The sequence below is a fragment of the Apium graveolens genome, chromosome 6 (genome assembly GCF_009905375.1).
Source record: "Apium graveolens cultivar Ventura chromosome 6, ASM990537v1, whole genome shotgun sequence".
Classification (NCBI taxonomy): domain Eukaryota; kingdom Viridiplantae; phylum Streptophyta; class Magnoliopsida; order Apiales; family Apiaceae; genus Apium; species Apium graveolens.
In genome coordinates, this window is record NC_133652.1 from 254,234,809 (window position 1) to 254,243,421 (window position 8,613).

The window sequence follows — 8,613 nt, forward strand, 5'->3', positions numbered from 1 at the left end:
GGTTTTGGTACTTAAGTGATTTAAAGTGAAGATGTGTGCTTGCATGTGTGTAATTACTTGAGAAAATTGGAGGTTGAAGGTTGGAAACCCCCGAATGCGGGCACCACCATGAAGCCACCGCTATCGGTGATGAACTCCGGTGAACCGGAGGTGAGCAATGATGTTAAAAAAACTGAAGCTCTAGTATTTAAATCAATTATTTTGTGTTTGCATGTGGTTTTTTTTAAAAGCTGAAAGGTAGTGTAGTTAATTAGTTGATTTTGTTGATTATGGATGTTAATCTAGCTTAATGTTAAAAAATTAGGGTGATTAAAGATGTAAGGGTATGAAATTAAGTTTGCATGTGAGGTTCTTTGATAAAAGAAGAAGTGGCCGAATGGTTCTTGTTTTTTGGGAAAAATCATGTTGATTTGTTGGTGCAAATGATCTATTGATAATTGTTTTATAAATTGTAGAGTAATTAGAATGAGTTATGGTTAAAAGTCCAAATTGAGGCATGCATGTTTTGATTCCTGGAAATTTTGAATGTCCCTACTTGATTAAGTTGTGTTAAGTGTTAAAATGAGTGATCATCCATAATACGTTCAAATTATGAGTTTAAGTGAGTTGTAAGAATGAAATTGAACTAGTTTGGGATGATATACTTGATGCATGTCAAATAAGGGCTTTGCATGTTTGATTCTTGATTGTGATAAGTGTTAAGGCCGAATAGGCCATAGGAAATAAAGGCCAAGACTTGATTTTTTGGTAATTGAAAGAATGATTGAGTGTTTATATGTGAAAATCTTTGGATTTGTTTGTTGGATTATTGTTTTGGTTCGAATTAAGGATAAAAGAAAAAGGGAATTAAGTTGATTGATTTTAAAAGCTACAAGTGATAGCTATGGTCGTAAGTAATTAACTATGAATGAAATCGTGTGCTCGTATGAGTTATAAATGTTTGATTTGAGGAATAGTCAAGATTTAGCGAGAATAAGTTGATGATCGAGTATATATATACATAGAGATATAAAGGCTATGAGAAAAGAATGTGTTATGTGCTATGTGCATGTGTGTATATAAGCTATACTCGTATAGTTCGAGTCAGAAGTATAATCGAGCTATCATACTGAGTGAACGTTCCGGGAACGAGAGTTGAGAAACTAATTGAGGTTTTGGTTTTGATTGTAGATACGGAATGTGAGGGCATTCAGATGAGGAAAGGGAAAGGTATACTAGGTGGCAGTAGTTGAACCTTCGTGAAACAGGAAAGCGAATTCAGGAAAGTAACTCTAATTACTTGTGTAAATGGTTATAGAGAGAATATTGTTCATACCATATAGAGTATTGAACTGTTGAACCCCTGTTATTGATTTGAGATACCCTGTCTTTGATCTTGTAAAACTGTTATTGATAAGCTTATTGATTCAACCCTTTGGTAACCTATCTTTTCTGTTCAAATTATTTGTTATGCCATGAACTGTTATAAACCCTATAATTACCTTTACGAACCCCTTGTAATGATGCCATATTCTTTGATCACCATATCCCCTATTGATCATTGGAACAGTCTGATTCTTTTAACTTAAGTCGTTGTTATCATTGATTCAAAACCCCTAGAATTTCATCTTGCTTATCCTTGATTCGTTTCCTTCACTTTGATTTCTTGATATTGAATCTAAGAATGAGTTTCGACTTGAAAGAGTCTGAATGATTTCGTATTCTTGGTAATGATAAAATAAAATTTAGAAAACCTACTCTTTTTCCAACTCAAGGTTTTCCAAACGAATTCCTGATGGATTGGATTGGACGTAAGAGGCTAATGGGACTAGTCCAGTCATGGTAAGAGGCTAGCGGGGCTAGTCCAGTTTGAGGCTGAAATTATGACTTTGGTACCTTAAAGACCGGATGGAGGTCAGTACGGGCTGATCACCCGTATTATAATAAAATGAAAGATAAATTGGTCCAATCAAGGGTTCTATATTGATTTTAAAAAGGAATTGAAACTTCCTACTCAGTAATGGATTCTTTGAAAAATGAAAATGGTTTATATTGCTTTGAAAAGAGTTGATTGTGATATTGTGAAGCTTGTAGCTCGTGAACCCTGATTCTTAATTATGTTAATCATTTAACTGATTCCTTATAATGAAAAGGTTGTCGCTTTCCACTTGAAAGATCATTTGTGATCCGGATAATGATTTGTGATGAATGTCGGCTTTCACCTTGCTTCGAGCCTTGTTCCTTGAAAGCCCCAAAAATTTCCCTTCATACCCCTTTTTTTCTCTTAACCCGAAAGATAGAAATCTGCCACCTAGAACAGATTAAGTAGAATGCCCAGAGATTGGTAAAGTATATTGTGGATCTTATATTGTAGTAACTGCTCTATAGTTACTTGCTGAGTTTTATACTCATATGTTTTGTTTTAATCTAACCATGATAGTTAAGCAAGAAGATGGACAGGCTTAGGCGCACTGCTCGTAAGAGCGTACCTGGTGGTCCCTATCGTGTTGAGGGCTTCCGGTTGCCAGAACAGGTAGTGGTGTTTTTGAGTGAGCAAGTGCTTAGCCAGAGAGTTGTAAAGATACAATGGGTTATCTGTCGGTTCCATGCCGGAATCGATTATGTTTATTTAATATTATTTTGGGGTTGTAAGTTATATTTTATGATTGGTAGTGGTAATCTTGTCTCATACTTTATCCTGTTTGATCCTATTAGTAGTTAATCGGGGTTTATACTTATTTAATTATTAGATTAAAGGTGTGTGGGTCCTCATTTCCTAACCCCGAGATTGAGTGCGTCACAGTTTGGCCACATAAACCTTGGTATAGATATCAATCTCGGTTTTTCCTTCCTCCCTCTGTGCGTTCTTCTCTTTGCTCTTTCTTGAACCTTTAGTTCTCGAAAAAATTCTTCGCACGTGTTGCTGCAATCAAAATTTTCATTCTTCTTATCCATTGCAAAGAGTGTAACTAATTGGAAAAGGTCCCGGACAAACTTGCGATAATATCACGCTAATTTCATAAACTTCTGAATTCTACTGGTGTTTTTGATCTCACCACATCCATAATTGCTTTGATTTTGGTTCTGAAAGTAGTATTTACAAATAACTTAATCTAATTGGAACCTATTACCATCTAATGATCGTTAGTTGATAAAATTAATCAATTAACTCTTTTAATTGATCAATTAAACCAAGTAATGACTAACTAGATGAAATCCAAAACCAATCATACCAAGTTGGTTTAGATATAATAAATTTCTTTAAAAAATAGAAATCACACTCGTTTGGAGTATCCAACTAAGAGATTAATATCATGTGAAAGTACACTTTTTGTTGTTACATGCTGATTCTCAATGATCAAAAGAAGCTCGGGATCTGGCTGCATTTTAGATGTCATCAGTATTTGGTGTGTCGTCAGGATTTGACACATCATCAGTACTTATATGTCATCAGCATCTGGAGGCGGTCAGCTATGAAGATTGATTATGTTTCTTTGTTTGAGGGATGGATATCTATTATGTTCTGAGTTATAGGACTTTATATATTCAGTTAAAGATATGTATCATTTTCAGTTAGTAATTGATAATATATATCTTAGATTAATTTCTAGCAGCTGTGTAATATTTAAACATATTTTAGGTCATCATATAGTGAGTATCTTAAGTATTGTACGACCTAGCGGCTCTCAAGAACATCAGTACTTCTTGAGAGAGTTTGTAAAAGTTTTTATCAGAAATATAAAGAACTGTTATATTTTTCATACTTGTTCGAAACATCTATACAATTGTATCCAACCCCCCTTAAATAATTATATTATTACTGGACAACAATTGGTATCAGAGTTAACTGATAATTTACTATCAGAAACGATCTAAACATGTCTCTGAACACATATGAAAGTATCAAAATTCCCATTCTGAAAAAGATTGAATACCCTACATGGAAGGTAAAGATGCTAATGCACTTGGAAACTACAGATCCAGACTACCTTGATGTAATCAATGATGGACCTTACAAGACAACAAAATTGGTACTGGTAACTCCTACTGTTGATGAACACCTTTAGTTGAAGGAGAAGATGGAGTGGACACAAGAAGAGAAAGCCAATGTGTTGAAGGATGCAAAGGTAAGAAACATTCTGCATAACAGTCTTGACTATGTGATGTCAAACGAAGTTATAGCCTTCAAGACTGCCGAAGAGATCTGGGATACCCTTGAGACTCAATGTCAAGGAACCACGGCCATCATGAAGAACAGAAGGGTTGTTCTAATTCAAGAATATGAATATTTTGAGGCCAAGTCTGATGAAAAACTCACCGACATCTATGATAGGTTTCTCACTCTGCTTAACAATCTATCTTTGGTGGGAAAGGTGTACGATATGGAAGATTCAAAACCAAGTTTCTGGGAGCTTTGAATGAGGAATGGGAGACTCAGACTTCAATCATACGACATCGGTATGATTTAGAAAAAGTCACTCTGGATGAAATCTATGGCATGCTGAGAACTCATGATTTGGAAGTTTAACAAAGGAAAGAGAGGAAAACCAATAAGGGAAAATTAGTTGCTTTAAAAGTGAATGTTAAAGCTTCAAAAGACAGTTCAGTTGAAGCTAAAAGGAAAAAGAACTATCTGCCAGAATCAGATACTGATGATTCATGACACTGATTCTGAAACTGATGAGAACATGACAGATTCTGATGTCATGCAAATGGCTGCAATGATAGTTAAGGGCTTCAAGAGGATGCAGTTCAGGAAGTCTAAGAAGAATAGAAGCTTCAGGAAGAAGTTTTCTGGAGGAGAAAGGAAGCCTTCTGGAAGAAGAGAAGTAAAGGATTTTAAAGCTGGAAAAGTTGACAGATCGAAGATCAAGTGCTACAACTGTGATGAACCTGGTCACTTTGCTACAGAATGCAGAAAGGCAAAGAATGACAAAGGAAAGAACAAATCCTTGATTACATCAAGCAAGGATTGGATGGATTCCACTAATTCTGAAAATGAAGAAACAAGCTATGCGTTGATGGCTAGTTTTGATACTCTTGCTTCTTTTGATTCTAAGGTATCAACTTCATTCTTTTCTCTTGATACTGAAGATATATCTGAATTGAAATCTATTCTTAAGTCTCTCCATGGAAATTTTAAGAATAAGATTATAGAGAATAATAGACTGTTAACTGAAATTGAAGTCTTAAAATCTAGGAATGATCAGTTAAAGTCTAACTTAGTAAATCAGATTGAATTTCAAAAAGAATGTGAGAAAGCTAAACATAGAGCAAAGATACTAGAGGCTAAGTACAGTATGTTAGAAAATGACTTAGAAAATGAGAGGAAGATCTTTAAAGCCTAGACTGATTCAGGCAAAAAGGTTCATGAGATGATTTCTAAGAAAAACTGGAGAGAATGTCTTGGCTATGTATATGGAATTAAGGATGTTGACACTGAAAATGAAATTATCCTTAAGACTCCTGTTAAGTTTATTTCTTCAGAAGCTGATGAACCCAAATCTACTTTTGAAAAGGGTTCAACCTCTGGATCCCAAGAAAAGAAAGTAAATCAAAAACACAAAGAGAGGAAAACAAGGAGACCATTAAGACTGTTAAGAAAGAAAAGAACATAGGACTTTTGTCTAAAGGACAATTGAAAAAGAGATTATTTGAGGTTACTGACAAACCTGAAGTAAAAAGTCCAAAAAGAAACAAGAATGGTAAGCAAGGTATTTCTAAGGAATCTGACTATAAGTTTGTTCCCAATGTTCTAGAAAAACTTGTTTAACTGTGGTAATTCTAATCATCTTGCTATTGATTACAGGAAGAGTAAGAAAAAGAAGACTGTCATTCCTGAGTCTAATGTTAGGGGTAGATCAGTATTTTACAAACCACGAAACCCTTGTTTTCATTGTGGTAGTTAGTCGGCATTTAATTTACACTTGTAGTTCTTATCATAAGCTATATCATGATTACTATTATCCTTTTCTGAAATACAATAAAACTGTTTATCTGATTAATAGTGCTAGTTCTACTAAATCTACTTCTGATAAGACAAATACTGATAAGGGAAAAACTGTCAAAAGTAATTCTGAATCATCGAAACTTAAGTTGTCGAAAATGAGGGCCCAACAAGTGCGGGTCCTTAAAAATCCTTCTAATTAATCACTCTTCTGATTGCAGGGTAACAGGAAAAATATTCTTGTCTTGGATAGTGGATGTTCAGGACACATGACTGGAAACAAATTCGTGTTGTCAGAATTTAAGAGAAAGGTTAAACCAGATTTATCTTATGGAGATGGATATATAGGACACACTCTGGGATATGGCAACTTGGTGATTGGAAATGTGGTAATAGAGAATGTAGCTCTGGTGGAAGGACTGAAGCACAACCTACTGAACATCAGTCAAATCACTAATAGAGGTTATCATGTGGTATTCTATGACTCTCACTGTGAAGTTGTTCATAACAAGAAAAAGAAAGTTGTCTTGATAGGATACAGACATGGTAACATTTATGAAGCAAGGCTGGATGAAAGTCTTGAGAAAGAAGCTACTTGCCTTATCTCTGAGGCATCAGTAGATGAGAGCTGGAATTGGCATAAGAAGCTTTCACATCTCAACTTCAATTCTATCAATGAACTTGCCAAGAAGGATCTAGTAAGAGGATTACTAAATATGCTATACTCATCTGATGGTCTTTGTGATGCTTGACAAAAGTCCAAACAAAGAAAAGTATCTTTCAAAAGTAAAACAGAATTCTCTGTCACTAAACCATATCATATGCTACAGTTGGATCTTTTTGGACCAGTGAACATAATGTCTATCAACAAGAAAAGGTAAACACTTGTAATTGTTGATGATTTCACTAGATACACTTGGGTTTATTTTCTACACAGGAAGGATGAAACTCCATAAGTACTTCTGGATCATGTAAAGCAAATTGAAAATGGATCCAACTTTAAAGTGAAAATACTGAGAAGTGATAATGTCACTGAGTCCAAGAACTCAAAGATGGAGGAAGTCTGTAAGTACAAAGGCATACAACAACAATTCTCAGCTCCTGGCACACCTCAACAAAATGGTATTGTTGAGAGAAAGAACAGAACCTTGATTGAAGCTGGCAGGACTCTGTTAGAAGAAGCCAAACTACCAACTTACTTCTGGGCTGAAGCAGTAAACACAACCTATTATACTCAGTATATTACACTGATAAACAAACATGGTGTTACTTCTTATCAGATGCTGAAAGAAAACAAGCCCAGTCTCAAATATCTCGATGTATTTGGATGTAAGTGCTTTGTTATGAGAACTCATACTGATCAGCTAGGAAAATTTGAATCAAAAGCTGATGAAGGAATCTTTGTTGGTTACTCACCATCAAGAGCATACAAGATTTTCAAACGGAGAACAAATATTGTAGTTATCTTTATCAATGTATCTTTTAATGATAAGAAGATTCTTGGTTTTGAAGAAGACTCTGATGAAAGTTTGATCTTTGTAAATGAAAATGCACTGTTAGAATCTGCATCGGACTCTAATGGATTATCAATTACTGATGATCCAAATCTTATACTCCTTTAGATCCTGAAGATGATCATTATACTAATGAACTTGCACATGTTGAGGGGGAGCAACAGCAAGGTCCAACTGATAGTACTAACACTGAAGAGTCAACTCAAGATTCTTCTCAATCTAATCACTCAGAATCTAATGTTGATTCAATATCAGGAGAACATGAGTCAAGTCCTAATACTTCATCAGGAGCTAACAACACTGATTCAGGGGGAGCCTCAAATGCATTTGATGGGGCACATGATTCAGGGGAGCATCTAGCTCAAGAAAGACATTTCCTCATGTCAGAAAATGGACCAAAGATCATACTCCTGATCTGATCATTGGAAATCCTGATGAAGGTGTAAAAATAAGAAGTGCAACTCAAAATGAATGTATGTATCACAATCTACTTTTAATGCAAGTGCCAAAGAAAATAGAAGATGCACTTAAGGATGCAGATTGGGTCATAGCTATGCAAGAAGAGCTGAATGAGTTTGAAAGGAATGAAGTTTGGAAGCTGATGCCTAGACCTAAGAACAGGTCAATTGTAGGTACAAAGTGGGTCTTCAGAAATAAAACTGATTCTGATGGAACCATCGTCAGAAACAAAGCAAGGTCAGTGGCTAAAGGATATTCTCAATAGGAAGGCATTGACTATGATGAAACATTTGCTCCTGTTGCTAGGATGGAAGCAATCAGAATTTTCTTGGCATATGCTGCACACAAGTAATTCAAAGTCTTTCAGATGGATGTCAAGAGTGCATTTCTAAATGGAGAACTTGAAGAAGAAGTCTATGTTGAACAGCCACCAGGTTTTGTGGATCCTAAACATCCTGACTATATTTATAGACTTGACAAAGCACTCTATGGACTAAAGAAAGCACCTAGAACATGGTATGAGACCCTTGCTCAGTTTCTACTTGAAAGTGGATTCAAAAGAGGTATGATAGATAAAACATTATCTATCTGAATAAAGGTAAAGATTTGCTTTTAGTTCAAATTTATGTGGATGGTATCATTTTTGGATCAACTAATCAAAAACTGTGTGATAAATTCTCAAAGTTGATGCAATCAAGATATCAAATGAGAATG